General features: G+C 40.8%; 1 protein-coding gene across 6 annotated transcripts in view; it reads right to left on the bottom strand.

Annotated features, from left to right (window-relative positions):
• BICDL1 (BICD family like cargo adaptor 1) overlaps nt 1-19065 on the bottom strand; it is a 103477-nt gene that overhangs the window by 45043 nt on the left and 39369 nt on the right. The window lies entirely within an intron of this gene.

Raw genomic sequence — 19065 nt, 5'->3', positions numbered from 1 at the left:
TGTAAGCTTAGAAAGATTGAGGGAGGAAAGGAGTCATTTGCTTGTTTATTTTATTTTATTTTTAAAAGACCTTCCATTTTGGAAATATACAAAGTTTCATGTCCTTATGAGAGATATAAACTATAAGACACAATCTTCATTCTTAAGAAGCTGAAGATGAGATGAACCCTTATGAAGCAGCCAATATAAAGCACAGAATAAATATTTGTATAAACCGGCAGGTGACTTGAGAAGTACACAAATAAGGCAAAAATACAGTAATTATCTTAAGGAAAGAATAAACAAAGTACATAGCTGTATGACCTTCAAAAATTATCTAACCACTCTCTACCTCAGTTTCCTCATCTGAAAGATGGTGATTAAAAAAAAACTACCTTTCAAGTTATACTAGCATTAAAATGCAATAATATATATGAAATGTTTAGCACAGGTTAAATATGTAATACACTATAGCTATAATTATTTATGATAAAGTGAAAATTCCAAATAGAATATTGGCTTTAGCTCAAAGGAAAACATGCAGTTTGAGAGTTGAAACTTCAGAGATAATCTGGTTCAAAACCCTAATTTTGCAGGTGATGAAATTGAGGCATGGGTCAACAAAGTTAGGCCCGTAAAGATACAATTTGCATGAAGGTTCCTGCCCAGGATCACAGAACTTGTTAGCTTCTGACTCCCATTTCAGTTTCTTTCCATTTCATTACCCCTTTTTAAGTCAAAAACAAACAGTCAGATATTGGATGATTTCCAGGGATGACAAAAACTCATCCCCTGGAATGAGGAAGGTCTGATGCCCCTAACAATTGTGAGGGAATGCCTGATAAAGTCAATGCTTTCCTGGTCATACTGTTTATAGAAGGCATGTAAAAAAGCCACTATGTGCCATTTAGAAGGTATACATCCACTAGATAGGGGCATGTTTAATTTTGTTTCATTTGAACTAAGGTCTAAATTAGAGCACAATAAAAGTTTTGTTATTATCCTTTCGGTCACTATCAGAAACGTAATCCCTCAGCATCAAAGACCAGCAACTCCAGCAGCACCAGCTTTAATTGAAAAAGAAAAAAGGACAAATGTTAATACTGCTTTTGTTTCTGGAAGAGGACTATTATTCAATGTCAGATCCCTACTGCTGGTTAATAACATTTCAGAAGTCAGAACAGATCTTTTAATTTTATTTTTAAATGTTCTATGAGGACTCATAATAAAACAGGCCCCAGATACTCCCAATACACCACACTGTACTCGCAATTGGAGATTTTGATTCAGTCTTTTTTTCTTAACCAAAATGACACTATCCCCTATGTTAACTTGATGGCCTGGCACTTTGCACTAATTCCAACATGGATGGAACACTACTATGCTTTGAACTGGGGATACAGAGATAAATAAGACATAGTTCTTGTGGAAAACTCAAGGTCTAAAAATAACATAGTCTCTTCTCTACCAGTTACTGTACTGTGTGACCACAGGCAAACTGCTTAATTCTCTGTGTCTCAGGTTCTTCCCTTACATTTAGGAGAAAGTAGTACCTACCTCATAAGGTTGTATGACTGAAATAAATATATGTAAAGTGTTTGGAACAGTGTCTGGTACACAGTAGGCAGTACGTGTGTTAGCTGTTGCTGTTACTATATTCACCTTCATCATTATTATAAGCCAGCTCTAATAACCTGAAAGATCAACTCTGACTTTAGAGCTGATGTTTAAGTCACTGGCACAGAAAAGTCTAACAGATTAAATGTAAATAAGAGCAGACCTTAAAGAGCCTGAAGACAGAGCTTAAGAAAATCTGGCACAGGGACTGATGGAGGATGGAGAGAAGGACACCCCTAACAGAGGCAGAGTTGTAGGGAATTTAGGCACTTGCTTTCATCCATGAATGGTAGTTAGTAATAACAGAGAGGACTTGAAAGTCTTGCAGCTAAAGGGGGAGAGTGGATATGAAAATGCAGCCAAGCTAAAATAATTACCACCCAGCTAAACTGAGGCACTGCATAGTTCCTAAGAACATGTCCACCTTGGAACAAGCTTCTGTTTCTTCAAGGGCAGAAATACTATGACTATCTTGGGCTTCCTGGAATGTGAAATGTTTATACTTTCTTTTTATTATTATTATTATTATACTTTAAGTTTTAGGGTACATGTGCACAATGTGCAGGTTAGTTACATATGCATACATGTGCCATGCTGGTGTGCTGCACCCACTAACTCGTCATCTAGCATTAGGTATATCTCCCAATGCTATCCCTCCCCCACAACAGTCCCCAGAGTGTGATGTTCCCCTTCCTATGCCCATGTGTTCTCATTGTTCAATTCCCACCTATGAGTGAGAATATGCGGTGTCTGGTTTTTTGTTCTTGCGATAGTTTACTGAGAATGATTTCCAATTTCATCCATGTCCCTACAAAGGACATGAACTCATCATTTTTTATGGCTGCATAGTATTCCACAGTGTATATGTGCCACATTTTCTTAATCCAGTCTATCATTGTTGGACATTTGGGTTGGTTCCAAATCTTCGCTATTGTGAATAATGCCACAATAAACATACGTGTGCATGTGTCTTTAAAGCAGCATGATTTATAGTCCTTTGGGTATATACCCAGTAATGGGATGGCTGGGTCAAATGGTATTTCTAGTTCTAGATCCCTGAGGAATCGCCACACTGACTTCCACAATGGTTGAACTAGTTTACAGTCCCACCAACAGTGTAAAAGTGTTCCTATTTCTCCACATCCTCTCCAGCACTTGTTGTTTCCTGACTTTTTAATGATCGCCATTCTAACTGGTGTGAGATGGTATGTCATTGTGGTTTTGATTTGCATTTCTCTGATGGCCAGTGATGGTGAGCATTTTTTCATGTGTTTTTTGGCTGCATAAATGTCTTCTTTTGAGAAGTGTCTGTTTATGTCCTTCGCCCACTTTTTGATGGGGTTGTTTGTTTTTTTCTTGTAAATTTGTTTGAGTTCATTGTAGATTCTGGATATTAGCCCTTTGTCAGATGAGTAGGTTGCGAAAATTTTCTCCCGTTTTGTAGGTTGCCTGTTTCAATGCCATCCCCATCAAGCTACCAATGACTTTCTTCACAGAATTGGAAAAAACTACTTTAAAGTTCATATGGAACCAAAAAAGAGCCCGCATCGCCAAGTCAATCCTACGCAAAAAGAACGAAGCCGGAGGCATCACACTACCTGACTTCAAACTATACTACAAGGCTACAGTAACCAAAACAGCATGGTACTGGTACCAAAACAGAGATATAGATCAATGGAACAGAACAGAGCCCTCAGAAATAACGCCGCATATCTACAACTATCTGATCTTTGACAAACCTGAGAAAAACAAGCAATGGGGAAAGGATTCCCTATTTAATAAATGGTGCTGGGAAAACTGGCTAGCCATATGTAGAAAGCTGAAATGTTTATACTTTCAAAAGGAGATTGCATGAAAATGCTTGGAAAAGAAATTGAGAACCTTTTCGTAATAAACAGGAAGGCTAGGGGAAGACGGGCAGTTGGAATGACATTCTACTCAGCAAACTTTAACTTAGAACAGGGATGGAAATGGGCTGGGGTGTACCCTAAGGAGCCCTTCACTGGAGACAAGTGGTGACACAGGGACACATTCAGGATTCTCTCAGGAAAGAGCAGTCATGCCTAATCCTAATAAAGAAAGAAAATTTTAGTGTTTTTCATACTTCCCCACCTCACCCCGCCACCACCTGTTTTGGTCATATGGCTCACCAGGAGACTCCTTAGACCTAAAAAGAAGGTTACAAAATTAAAATGTTCTTGTTTGGAATTGGAGAAGGGTTAGGGAAAAACTGCTTTCCAAACTGGTGGTCACTTTCTTCCCACCACCATAAAAACAAGACTATTACTCACAGTATGGCTTTTTCTTCCCTGAACATGCCTCTTTGACTTTGTTCATGATATACCCTCTTTTGGAATGTCTTTCCTCAAATTTTCACCTGATAAATTCTTAACCTTAACAGCCCAGTTCAGACATAACTTCCATATTGCCATTATAAGATCCCCGGTTAAAATGACTACATTATTTGCAGTGCTGCAATACTCTTATTAGAGAACTTATCACACACTCTGTTTACATATCTGTTTTCTCTTAGACTGGAAAAGACTTAAGGGCAGAAATTATATCTCCTATTTATCTTTGCTTCCCTAATAAAGTACATGGCACATGGCAGGTATTCAAATGCGTACTGTATGAGATAAAATCTGAACACCTTAAGTGAGGGCTTCTTGCAAAAGTCAAGCTATGACTGTAGAAAATAGAAGTGGGATTAACTTTAAGCCCACAAGTGCCCCTTTAGCAAGGTTCCACCAGGATCACCAGAGAATTAATGAGATAATTCCCTTTGATTTACATAGCCCATCCACAGGAAAGGGCACTATTTCCTCCTATAGGTCATCTCCATGGCTCAAGTAGATTTACTTAGCCTTTGATGTAAATTACGCATGACTGATCCCTGGATTTGCTGCTCGGTGTTTCTACCTATACCCTCACCCTGCTTTTGCATGTGCAATCTTTTAATACTCAGAACCCATGACTATTTTCCCTGTTCCCTTTATAAACCTCACTCAAGTCTTTTCTTTTATAAAGTCATTCTCATTTGATAACAGATGGATTTGAAATCCTTTTCTTTTTTGGAGCTTGTCATTAAATAGGCACGCCCCAAAATATGTGTACTTGGGAATAGGCTGTAAATTCAGACTTCCTTCACCCTGGAAGAGAAGCTCTTCTGTTAGTCTGGGTTGAATTCAACAAACTAAATCCAAGGAAAAGGAAGATGAATATTATTTAGCATTTTCTAGGTCGGAGCACTGCTCTAGGTAACATACCCAGGCTACTTCATTTTATCTTAACAATGCTACAGGATGAGCATTGTTAACCCCATTTCATCGATAAAGAAACTGAAGCTAGCCAAGATGAGGTCACATAATTGAGGTCACTTAGCTGGTAAATGGTGGAGCTAGGATTCAAATGCAGGTCTGATCCCAAAGCCAATGAGAGTGCTACTACACCACCACACCCAAGGGAAAACACACCCCTTGTGTCCACCTCTGGTTAGGTTTAGCAGAAAAATAGACACCAGGCTGGCACTTCTTCCTGAATGCTTTGATATCTAGTTTGTAATTTATCTCCAGCTCTCAGCCCTGACCTCTCCTCTGACTTAGGTTCTTCATCTTTTTTTTTTTTTTTGAGGTGGAGTCTCGCTCTGTCGCCCAGGCTGGAGCGCAGTGGCACAATCTCGGCTCACTGCAACCTTCGGCTCCCGGGTTCAAATGATTCTCCTGCCTCAGTCTCCTGAGTAGCTGGGATTACAGGCACCCGCCACCAAACGCAGCTAATTTTTGTATTTTTAGTAGAGACAGGGTTTCATCATGTTGGCCAGGCTGGTCTCAAACTCCTGACCTCAGGTGACCCGCCTGCCTTGGCCTCCCAAAGTCCTGGGATTACAGACGTGAGCCACCACGCCCGGCCTGACTTAGGTTCTTATATCTAACTGCCTACTTACCACATCCACTTGGAACACTAATGTGCGTCACACTCAACATGTCCAAACCTGAACTCCTGATTTGAGGGCCTCCACCCAAACATGCTCCTCCTTGACTCCTCCCTTCTCAGGAGATGGCAACTTCATTCTTAGGAGTTTTGGGCCCCAAACAGGAATCATCTTTGATTTTCCCCTCACACTCCACATCCAACCCATCCACACATCCTGTGGACTCTACTGCTGAAATATACCTCAGAGGACTATTATGAGTATGAGATGAGCTGATATTTATAAAGCCATTGGAACACTGCCTGGCATATAATAGGTGCTATATGAGATTTATTGAGTAAAATTAATATCCAGGATGCTATCACTTCTTTCCGCCTCCACTCTCCCATCCTAGTCCCAGCCAGCATCACCACCCACCAAGACTACTGACTGTGGTGCCACCTACTTGGTCTCCCTGCTCCTACCCTTGCCCTCCTACAGCCTACTCTCTGCAGCACAGCAATTCTCAGAAACCCAAGTCAGACTATGTCACTGCTCAAAACCCTCTAGAAGCTTTCTTACTCAGAATAAAACATAATAAAGTCCTTACCATGACTTCTAAGATTCTACAGGATTCCTCCCTGCATCCCAATCTTATCTCAGATCTCCTCTTTTCTCCGCTGCATTCTCTTTGTTCCACTCATACTGGCCTACTTGCTGCCCTCAGACCTGCTGAGCAGACTCTTATTTCAAAATCTGTGCATGAGATTCCCCTCTGCCTGGAACATGCTTTCCTCAGACATTCACGAGGCCTGTTCCTGCACTCCACTTGGGTCTCTTCTCAAATGTCATCTTATCAGAGAGGCCTCCTTTGCTCACCCTAACCCTACCTGTGCCGCCCTCCATTCCTTTCCTCTGTTTAATTTTTCTCCGTAGCGCTTATTACACCCGACAGATAGTTCTTTGTTAATCGAGCTATTGCCCCCGCCCCCTGCCCTTGATGTAAGTTTCAAAAGATCTGGGCCTTTGTTTGCTGCCACAACCCCAGTACTCGGAAGTGGGCCAGGCACATAGCAGACAAATTTGAATGCAGGGAAAACATGTCTATATTAACTCATTTTTGGCTTAAGGTTGTCTGTAACAGGGAACAAAACGGTCTGTAAAACCCCCATATTACATAATGAGTTCAGGTTTCAGAGGTAAAATTTAAATATTAAGAATTTTATCTTTCAATCTTCCCTTTAGAGTAAAACTGATAGAAGAGGAATCATGTTGATTTTTGGCCCTTGCCCCTAACTATTATCAATAGTCACAAATTCTACATAATTAGATATAAAATCTTTCTCCTCCCTCTCAGTTTTACCTTATTTGTTATATCCACTTTATATAAACTATTCAACAAGAATTCAAACATAATGCTATTTCCTTACAGAAAAAAATCATGGCGAGATTTTTTCTTAAAAGTATTTCCTGCTGGCTGGGAGCAGTGGCTCATACCTGTAATCTCAGCACTTTGGGAGGGTGAGACAGGTGGATGACTTGAGGTCAGGAGTTTGAGACCATCCTGGCCAACATGGCGAAACCCCTCCTCTACTAAAAATACAAAAATTAGCCACGTGTGGTGCACATGCCTGTAATCCAAGCTACTCGTGAGGCTGAGGCACAAGAATTGCTTGAAACTGGCAGACAGAGGTTGCAGTGAGCCGGGATCATGCCATTGCACTCCAGTCTGAGCGACAGAGTGAGACTGTCTACAAAAAAAAAAAAAAAAAAAAAAAAAAAGTATTTCCTATTAAATGTTCCAACATGGAAATATAGGGCCAGGTGTGATGGTTCACACCTGTAATCCCAGCACTTTGGGAGACTGCGGCTGACAGATGGTTTGAGCTCAGGAGTTCAAGACCAACCTGGGCAACATGGTAAAACTGTCTCTACAAGAAATACAAAAAAATTAGCCGGGTGTGGTAGTGTATGCCTATAGTCTCAGCTACTCAGGAGGCTGAGGTAGGAGGATGGCTTGAGCCTGGGAGGTGAAGGTTGCAGTGAGCCAAGATGGTGCAGCCTGGGCGATAGAGCCAAACCTTGTCTCAAACAAACAAACAAAAAAACGAAAAGAAAAGAAAAGAAAGAAAAGAAAAAGAAGGCTGGGCTTGGTGGCTCACGCTTGTTAATCTCAGCACTTTGGGAGGCCAAGATGGGCAGATCACCTCAGGTCAGGAGTTCAAGACCAGCCTGACCAACAGCGATTCTCTACTAAAAATACAAAAATTAGCCGGGCGTGGTGGTGCCTGTGATCCTAGCAACTCGATAGGCTGAGGCAGGAGAATGGCTTGAACCCAGGAGGTGGAGGCTGCAGTGAGCAGAAATTGCACCACTGCACTCCAGTGTGGGTGACAGAATGAGATTCTATCTCAGAAGAAAAAAAAAAGAAAAGAAAAGAAAAAGAAATATGGAATAACAGAGTTTAGATTTTGGATACAGCAGCTAGGTAGTCTGGTAACATCCCAGTGGGACATTCTACCAGTAAAATTGGGTATTTGTTGATGAAAGTGCTTCTTACATTTTGCCTTACTATAAAGTTCTGGATTGGCTGATGGTTGCCATGGAAACAGTAGTAATGCTAATATGGATTAGCCCCATAGGGTTTTACCACACTGGTTACAGAATTATTTTCTGTAAAGTCACTGAAAAGGTAATACGGAACATGGGGCTAAAAAACTGGTGACACTCCCTGAAAGTGGGGGAGGGTGGAAGAGCCCAAACTCCTCCTCCAGGCCAGAATCTGTCCATTCCTTATCGTTATAATACCTACAGTTTGATAATCTAAGTTCTAGAGCCTCTTTAAATCCTACATCCTCCATGAAGCCTTTTCTTTTTTTTTTTTTTTTTTTTGAGATGGAGTCTCACTCTGTCACCCAGGCTGGAGTGCAGTGGCGCAATCTTGGCTCACTGCAACTTCTGCCTCCCGGGTTCAAGCAATTCCCCTGCCTCAGCCTCCTGAGTAGCTGGGATTACCGGCATGCACCACCACGCCCAGCTAATTTTTGTATTTTTAGTAGAGATGGGGTTTCACCATGTTGGTCAGGCTGGACTCGAACTCCTGACCTCATAATCCGCCCACCTTGGCCTCCCAAAGTGCTGGGATTACAGGCGTGAACCACCACGCTCGGCCCATGAAGCCTTTTCTAATAAACTCCAGCTCTCAGTTCTTGTTTTCCTTTCTTTTGTTTTTGGAGACAGAGTCTCACTCTGTCGCCCAGGCTGAAGTGCAGTGGCGCTATCTTGGCTCACTGCAACCTCCGCCTCCCAGGTTCAAGCGATTCTCCTGCCTTAGCCTCACAAGTAGCTGGGACTATAGACACCCGCCACCATGCCTGGCTAATTTTTGTATTTTTAGTAGAGATGGGGTTTCACCATGTTGGCCAGGCTGGTCTCAAACTCCTGACCTCAGGTGATCCGCTCGCCTCTGCCTCCCAAAGTGCTGGGTTTACAGGCTGAGTCACCGTGCCCGGCCTTGTTTTTGTCTTCTAATTCATATTTTTAAAAGTAGCCTTCATGTATTTTAAGAATCTAATGACAGTCTCTTGCATGGTTCTCTAGATGCAAGTGGAATTAACAACTGTACTGAGTACCCACCCTGAACCAGGCACCCGTGCCAATTGGTGTCACATGAACTATTTCATTAAATCCTCAAAATAATCCCTGTTAGACAGGTATTATTAACCTACTCTTTAGATGAGGAAACTGAACTTCAAAGAGGTTGTGACTTTCCCAGTACAGTAAGTTATCTCCCTAAAATAGGCCTTATTACTAGCATTAAACTATAGACTCCTCAAAGGAAAGGGTCATTCAACTTCTGCAACCTCTCCAGCATTCGCAAAAGTCTTGGCTCACAACAGTCAATCAATCAAAACATGATTTAAAGAAAAAAATCAACATAATGATTTAAAGAAAACCAACAATGAAAAAAAATTCACTACATTTAATGTGAGCAGGTGGGATGGGACTTTTTAAAAAAGAAATCAAATGTATTAAGAGACTTCTAACAATGTCCACATACTATTTTGAAAAAAAAAAATACAAACACTTACATAAAGCTCTAACTATGAACACATTGATGTTTGGTCATAATCAACTGTAGGATGTGTTATAAGTCATTTCTTATTACTGATAAAGTAATAAAATAAATCCTTTACTTCAAAAAATATCACTAAGAGCAAATTCAAAATGCTCACTATGTTTTCTCAGGCGGAAGGGAAAAGGTGTAGTTACGGCTAGCCCTTTGCGCAAACTGAAGGTAACAGAAGCATTTGAGCATGTGTCTTGATGGAAAACGGGTTAGGAACCACTCACTGCTTTAGGAATAAGTATTGGGACAGGGATCACCTATTTTTGGACTCCATTCCCAACTGCTGCTGGCTCACTGGATGGACATGAGCAATGCATGAAGAATCTGGCCTCTGTCTACCCAGGGCTTCAAAAGCATGGGACAAACTACCCACTTCCAGGTCACCCTTCAGGGGCAATTAGACACTGCTTAATGTTCTGAGCAGGCATCTGTTTTCTTGTTTCTCTAGGATAGTGAGGGAGCAAGAGTAGTTTGCTCCCTGCCAAGTGAATTGGCTTGTGGAAATGAAACCAGTAGACTCTGAAGTTGATTAACTCAGTTGCCTACTTCTGAGAAGGATGGAAGGTCAAAGGACAGTCTGTTAAAACAAACTCATATTATAAAAAAGTAGGAAGTATTATGTAGACCAGGCTACAAAGAATGTCTTTATGATTTTAAACAAATATAGTTGCTTCTAAGTGAACATCACCATCTCAGGAAGAGTTAGGAGATTAAAAGCATATCTCATTTGCTCAGCTATTAAATACATAATAAAAATCAATTTCCTACTTCTCCAAGGTGTTGGAAATTGATGAATGTCTGTGGAAGCTTTCAGGTATAAAGTTCTCTCTCATTGCTGAGCACTATTCTATTTAAACTCCTCTCTGCTTCCTTACTGTCAGTCAACTTCTTATGTCTATCTGGGATGCCAGGATGGAGAATATTAATGAACTGCACGCAGTCTTACAAGCCTGAAAATTCTCGGGAGCAGGGAAGCTTAAAAAGACAGAAATGAATATGTGAAACCTCCAGACCAAGGCTTATTTAAATGCCAGAAAAATTATTTCAAGCAAAAAAGAACCAGTTCCAAATAACGTGTCTCCTCAGATCTCTAGGTGAGAGAGAAGGTGCTTTAGAAATCAAAATGAACATTTATTAATAAAACTAACATACCAGAGAAGAGCACAAATACAACAAAGGCAATAATTCCAAATAATGCTGTACCCATTTCATTCAACATACGATTACTGAGCACCTACCACAGGCAAGACAACATGTTAGGCACTGAGTAACTTGTAGTACTGCATTCAAGCAGGACATGAAACCCAAGTGAAACAAATTAGGTGTCACACTTGCTAATGTAAAAGCAACAACACAGAAACACATATATTAAAACACTCAGCTGACAGAACTTAAGTTCTGGAAAGTGAATCCTCAAAGCATACTGATTTAATTCCTTCATCATAGATTTGATTTTGGTAAACTTTCATATATGTCCGTGCAATAAGATTCACCAATAGTTGTCTGTTTGTTTTGTTTTTTGAGACAAAGTCTCACTCTGTCACCCAGGCTGGAGCACAGTGGCATGATCTTGGCTCACTTCAACCTCCGCCTTCCGGGTTCAAGTGATTCTTCTGTCTCAGCCTCCCGAGTAGCTGGGACTACAGGCGCATGCCACCACGCCCGGCTAATTTTTGTATTTTTAGTAGAGATGGGGTTTCACTGTGTTGGCCAGGCTGGTCTTGAACTCCTGACCTCAGGTGATCCTCCCACCTCAGCCTTCCAGAGTGCTGGGATTACAGGCATGAGCCACTGTGCCTGACCTAAGATTCACCAATAGTTCTAAGCTTTCCAGCCAATCAGCCATAATCACTACCTAAACCCAAAAGAACAGGCTTTAGACCAGATGAAAGAAATACAATTCCAGATAAAATTTAGAGAAGTCTAAACAAGTCTAACGCTCCCAGTACAAGGAAATGGCTTATTGATTCTATAGCTTGTTTCCACAGACTGAACAAAGTATAGCTGGTTTACACTGCAGCAGAAAGAATTAAACTAGAATAAAGGCTATCCCATGGATAACTGAGTAAATTCATAAAAGTCTTGAAATCACCTTCCATGGTTACACCTTCTGATCCATTAATTTTACTGCTAGGAATCTATCCTTAGAAAATAATTGGAGAAGCTGTCAAAGATATACATACCCAGCAATTCCCTAGGTGTATATCCCATAGTAATGTGTGCTTATGTGCACCAGACTGTATGTCCAAGACTGTTTATAGCAGCATTATTTGTTAATAGCTAAAACCTATAAACCATCACCAGTGAAACAGATCTGTGAATATTCATACAATGAAATATAACATACCAAAGCAAAATAATTTACTAAGCTACATGCATAAACATAAATTGTAAAAACTAAATGTTAAGTGAAAGAAGACAGAAAATAATTCACAATGTATGATTCCATTTATATAAAATTCCAGAAAGGCAAAACAAAATGGTATTATTTATGAACATATACTTAGCAGGTAAAACTCATTATAAAGCAAAGGAAAGGAATGATTATTATAAAAGTCAGGTTAGTGGTTCCTCTTGGGGGAAGAAGAGGTCGTGCTTATGGAGGGAAATAAGAGTTGTGCTGGCAACACTATTTCTTAACCTGTGTGGTGTTTACATAGGTTTTCCTTTTATTATAACATTTCATTAATATGTATGTTTATGTTTTATACTCTGTATAGAGCATGGTTTTTTGAAAAAAAATTCTTTAAAAAAGATTTTGACGCAAGGGCATTTCTCAGAGCTCCATTTACAGTAAGTAGTTTAGCAGGGGTTTAAGAGCAGGGTTTTAGAGTCAGCTGCCTTTGATGTGAATCCCAGTTCAGCCACTTGTTCACTATATGTGGTGACCTTAGGTGATAAATTTAGCATCTCTGAGCTTCATTTTTTTCATTTCAAAGAAATAAGATAAGGCTATGTATCACATAGGGTTAACATGGGATCAAATGAGAGAAAGTGGTATCTTACATAATGCTTGGTACACAATAAGCAGTCAATACTTTTTCTCTATTTATTTATTTATTGAGATGGAGTCTCACTCTGTTACCTAGGCTGGAATGTGGTGGCATGATCTTGGCTCACTGCCACCTCCACCTCCCGGGTTCCAGCAATTCTCCTGCCTCAGCCTCCCGAGTAGCTGGAATTACAGGCGTGCACCACCACACCCGGCTAATTTTTGTATTTTTAGTAGAGATGGGGTTTTGCCATGTTGGCCAGGCTGGCCTTGAACTCCTGACTTCAAGTGATCCACCCACCTTGGCCTCCCAAAGTGCTGGGATTAGAGGTCTGAGCCACCATGCCCAGCCTCTCCTTTTATTCTTACTCTGGAGCAACAATTACAGAAACAACCTAACTCTAAGTATCTTCTTTGTGCATAACACAATTATACTAAGAGCTATGGGGGAAAAACACACAGCAAGTGGAGCTAAGACAGACAATCATAAAAAATAAAAATGTAAAGGTTACATAAAACAGAGACTGGAAGTGGCAGGCCTGCACTGCTGCTGGCCTTGAGGAGGCAATCAGCTGTGTTGTGAACTGCCTATGGACAGGGTCAACGTCTAGGAGCCACAGGCCTCAGTCCTGTCCTATAGCAACAAGAAATGGGATTTGGCCAACACCCTGAATGAGCTTAGAAGAGGACACGGAGCTCCAGATGAGAACCTGGCCTGGCCAACACCTTGAATGCAGAATTGTGAGACTCTGAACAGAGAACCCAGTTAAGCCATGCTAACTCCTGATCCTTGGCAATGGTGAGATAATAGTTAGCTGACCCCTGCATCCCTCGAAAGAAACTGGCATGTGAAGCCAAATCCCAATAAGGGAATTTCTGGGATGATCTTACATCCCAAACCGGGTCATAAAGTCACATGTCCTGCCCTCTCCAGGGATTAACTGCCCAAGACCAGATGCCTCTGTTCAAGCTCAGTGCCCCACTCCAAGGAAGGAGACCCACTTGCTAGACAGCCGCTCTAAAACCCCTCTGTGTTAATTTTAGTATCATAATTTTAGTTATAAAAGTAGTCCAGTCACGCCTTCTTGAGTTACATTCAAGTAACCTTGATTGTATTTTGCATGTTCCTAAATCTGTACTCATTAAAAGACAATTCTTAGTTTGTTATTTCTACAGATGGCAGATCTCATCCATATTTGCAGCCTTCCTAATTTCATTCGTAGGGATAAAGTATCATTTCTATTAGTCTATAACTAATACTAGTTTATTTCCCAAAATGAGAACAGCAAGTTTATGAACCAAAAACCATGTAGTGAAGTTGCTTGTGAAAACTTTCATCAAAATGCTCGAGTACAAAAGATGAGAAAGTATGCCTGTATCTGGCTGTGTTGAAATAAGTTATCTTTCAAAAGCCAATGCCTGAACACTCCATAGATTACTTTTCTTGTCAATATGGAGAAAAAACTGAATAAGGGGGATCTCACATCACCACCACAGTCCAGGGGTCTCAGCACTGGTGACAGAGGGATGCCAGCTATGTGTCATCTGATGTAATACATCAGAAGTGCACATCTTCTAGCCAAAAATGTTTGACCTAAATCTATCAAGCTTATATATATATACTCTCTCCAGTTAATACAAAATATCAGGGAATAGAAGAAGGAGCTAAACGTCATTATGAGGAAACAACCAGGTAAATTTAAAAGCAAGAACTCTCGGCCGGCCGCAGTGGCTCATGCCTGTAATCCCAGCACTTTGGGAGGCCGAGGCAGGCGGATCACAAGGTCAGGAGCAGGAGATGGAGACCATCCTGGCTAACACGGTGAAACCCCGTCTCTACTAAAAATACAAAAAACAAAATTAGCCGGGCATGGAGGCGGGCGCCTGTAGCCCCAGCTACTTGGGAGGCTGAGGTGGGAGAATGGCGTGAACCCAGGAGGCGGAGTTTGCAGTGAGCCGAGATCATGCCAGTGCACTCCAGCCTGGACGACAGAGTGAGACTCCATCTCCCCGCCAAAAAAAAAAAAAAAAAAAAAAGCAAGAACTCTCCACAGGAAAACTGGCCCAGTTTCTTCAACATGTCATTGGCATAAAAAAGGAAAAGGATTATAATAAAATAAATAACACTTAGAAGACCAGGCATAATGCACCAGACGTAGAACAGTTCTGGTTTGGGTCTTGATATGTGAACCAGCTGTAAAGGACATCTTTTGAGGTCCACTGGGGAAATTTAAATTTGACTTGGAATTACAATAATGAAAAATTACTGAAGCGGAAAGGTGGAGATCACTGATCTAAAAAGCAGGTTACAAAGTAATACATGCAGCATATTATATGATTTTGGCTTAAAAAAATTATAGGCCAGGCATGGTGGCTCACGCCTGTAATCCCAGCACTTTGGGAGGCTGAGGCCAGCAAATCACGAGGTCAGGAGATAGAGATCATCCTGGCTAACATGGTGAAACCCTATCTCTACTAAAAATACAAAAAATTAGCCAGCATGGTGGTGCCCGCCTATAGTCCCAGCTACTTGGGAGGCTGAGGCAGGAGAATCACTTGAACCCAGGAGGCGGAGGTTGCAGTGAGCCAAGATCGTGCCACTGACTCCAGCCTGGGTGACAGAGCAAGACTCCATCTCAAAAAAAAAAAAAAAAAAAAAATTATAGATGTATTTAGGTAAACCTAGAAGAAGGTCCCTAAAGATTTGTACTAAGCTGTTTTCAGTAGCAATCTCTGGAAGGTGGAAATATGATGTTTTAAAATTATTTGGCTTGCCTCTATTTTTAATTTTTCTTCAGTGCACATGTAATGCTTTTGTAATAAAAGGTTAAAAATAAGTTAAATAAAATTTCCCAAGGCAGTACCATATAAATGATAGTGACTTCAGAAAGTGAAAGTAATCACTGTAGGCTACAATGGTGAGGAAAGCCTTCATGGAATTAATTTATCATCTGGTCTTAGAAAATGGGACAGGTAGAAACTGTCAATTCTTTAACCCACCAGTCAGCTTAAAAGTGACAGGGCTGTGACAACTTGGCTAGGCCATAAGATACTCAGGCCAAAAAATAAAAAATTTTTAAAAATCTCCCTTTAAATCCTAGCTAGCTGCTCCTTGTTTCTGTCATTCTTCAGGACCCCAAAGCTACCCAATTCATTACCACCAGGAAGAGGAGCACCAACTTATTCTGGACTCATTTTCTCAAAAAGATTATTCCTGACTTCTGAGAATGGAATGTTCTAACACAGGTAGATGTGAGGTCCTGTATACACATAATGGGGTGAAGGGAAGATACAGTGGGAAGTATTTTCTTTATGAAATAGGGTCTCACTCTATTGCTCAGGCTGGAGTGCAGTAGTGTGATCATAGCTCACTGCAGCCTCAAACTCCTGGGCTCAAGAAATCCTCCCACACCTAAGCCTCCCAAGTAGCTGGGACTACAGGTTCACACCACCATGCCCGGCTAATTTTTTTTTATTTGTAGAGACAGGGTCTCATTATATTGCCCAAGCTGGTCTCAAACTCCTGGGCTCAAGCGATCCTCCTGCCTCGACCTTCTGAAGGCTGGGATTACAGGTGTGAGCCAATGGACCCAGCCAGGAATTTTCTTTTGAGACTGTCAAGACAGCAGACATAAAATGGCCTTTTCGAATTACACAGGGATCTACCACTTTCATGAATGTGCAGACTCTAGTCTTGATTTTGTTTTTTGATCTGATTAAGCCATTTATGCTTTCAACACACATTTGATAAGTACCCATCAAGTGCTTGGTGCACAAAGAGCTACACACACAAAAAGGAAACTGAAGTATGTAGGAATAAAGTATACTGATATCTTCAACTTACTCTGAAATAGATAAAAAAATAAAATGAAGTGATTGATGAATACAGATGGATAGATGTGTGATAAAAAATAATAAAGTAGTCTGTAATCCCAGCACTTTGGGAGGCTGAGGTGGGCGGATCACGAGGTCAGGAGATGGAGACCATCCTGGCTAACATGGTGAAACCCCATCTCTACTAAAAATACAAAAAAATTAGCCAGGCGTGGTGGTGGGCACATGTCATCCCAGCTACTGAGGAGGCTGAGGCAGGAGAATGGCGTGAACCCAGGAGGCGGAGCTTGCAGTGAGCTGAGATTGCGCCACTGCACTCCAGCCTGGGCGACAGAGCAAGACTCTGTCTCAAAAAAAAAAAAAGGAACATGTTAATTATAAAATACAGGTGATAGGTATATAGTGCTCACTGAATTATTCTTTCAACTTATGGAAAAGTTGCTTTTCCATATGCTTGAAAAATTTTTTAATAAAGTGTTGGGGAAAAATACGTATACCTTGGTGCCTTGCCTGTAGTTGGTGGTCAGTTCTTAATAATTCTTGGCTGAATTTATGAAAACCAAAACAGGTTAAACACAGTAGGTTCTAAACTCATATCTAGAAACATGTTCTATAAGAGAAATTTGAAATTTGGTCAAGTCCAAGGTTTTTGATCCTCTGAGGCCAAAACCCATGCCTTGAGGCAAACTGGTTATTTGTCATACCCAGGCTGTGCTCTTCACTCAGTTACTGTTGAAAGTAGCAAAGACAAAAAATAGCCCAGGGGTAGAAAAGCAACTTGAAGTATTGTAAGGAAGAAAAATAAAGTGAATATGAGATGTATATATTTCTATAAAAGAAACACTCATTAGCATATAATTCTAGGCAACTATTTTAGTGATGTGGGTCATCCTGCACTTGCAACCTGAAGCCCAGGGTTCCAGACAACATCAGTCTTGCTACCTATCAATAATGTTATGTGACCTTGGGCAAGTCATTTAGTTTGAGGTTCCTCTTTTGTAAAACAGGAGACAATATAAGCCTTTCTACCTCCTGGGGTTTTGATCATGGAAATGCACATTTTTTTGTAAATCTTAAAGCACAATACAAGTGTGAGGTATCTTCATCAACCTACTAGCTCCAAGTGACGCAAGCCTGTCTCACTTTCCAAAATACACCCATCTCTTCAGGAAAATAGCACAGATAGTCATTATTAGGCTCTTTCTTGGGTTTAATGAAGGGTTGACCTTTCCTCTAAATCATGGGGCTACATTAATAATCTACATCTCGCCTCATTTCCAGATCAATCCACTTGTTATATAGCTATTATTTCCAGAGTATGTTCTGCCCCAACAGTTGTTTACTAAATATAGTTACTAATACAGTATTGTTTACTTGAAATTTGCTTAGAGACAATTTTAAGTGTCCTCATCACTCACTCACACAAAGGGTAACCAAGTGTGGTGACAGATGTGTTAATTAGGTTGTGGTAATCATTTTGCAATGTATACATCTATCAACTCATCATGTTGTACACTGAACATATACAATTTTTGCCAGTTATCCTTCAATAAAACTGGAAGAAAAAATACTATTTTAAAAGAAGGTTGATGGGTATTAGCAACAAAAAACAAAATTCTGGGCCGGGCATGGTGGCTCACTCCTATAATCTCAGCACTTTGGGAGGCCAAGGCGAGCAGATCACCTGAGGTCAGGAGTTTGAGGCCTGCCTGGCCAATGTGGCGAAACCCCATCTGTACTAAAAATACAAAGATTACAGCTGACGGGTGCCTGTACTCCCAGCTACCTGGGAGGCTGAGGCAGGATAATTACTTGAACCGGCGGGTGGAGGCTGCAGTGAGATCGCGACACTGCACTCCAGCCTGGGCAACAAAGCAAGACTCTGTCTCAAAAATAATAATAATAATAATTCTGGGGTCAAAAAAATTTGGGAAACACTGGATTAAACAGATTTCTTTACTGCTAAGACTTACAAAAGCTTTTAGTGTACTAACATATACTGCAAATCTTTAAGAGATCAGTTTATTTGACCATAAGACATTTTTAATTCTGAGATACACTGCTTGACATTGATGCTATTAAAGAAAGCTGCTGTAAATACTTTTGAAAATTCTAAATAGATCTACATTTCAATTCGGGGTCCATGAATGGCAACCAAGTTAAAAATAAAAAAGAACACTAAGTTATAATAATCAAGAAGTCATAGACTGTGTTCTATAGAATGAAGCTGAAGGGTCTTTGTCCTATTGAGGGGGAAAAAATGGTGCTAACCTTTAGGTAAAATTATAGCCCTACAATTCAGGGCACAGAGCAGAATACCGCCCTGGGGTTGCATAGTACATTCTGTTCATACCTGTGGAGATCTCAACACGTCTTCCCTTGTATGACTTAGAACAGGGTACACTTTGGGCCTCTAACCACACGCATTAGAAGCCATGGGTCTAAAGGCCCTGCACCCTCAGCTCAGGGCCTGCTTTTGCTCAGCAGGCAATGTTAAGAGGATCCTCACTGACTTCTTGGATCACCACCACCTCAATGATCATTGTTACCTGCCTGCTTTTTCCTAAGTTAGTTGCCCTCCAATTTGACTCTTTGCTTACCTGT

Source organism: Pan paniscus, chromosome 10 (assembly GCF_029289425.2).
Source record: "Pan paniscus chromosome 10, NHGRI_mPanPan1-v2.0_pri, whole genome shotgun sequence".
NCBI classification, from domain to species: Eukaryota; Metazoa; Chordata; class Mammalia; order Primates; family Hominidae; genus Pan; species Pan paniscus.
The sequence above is the reverse complement of the archived record's forward strand: the minus strand, read 5'-3'. Positions and strand labels throughout refer to the sequence as shown.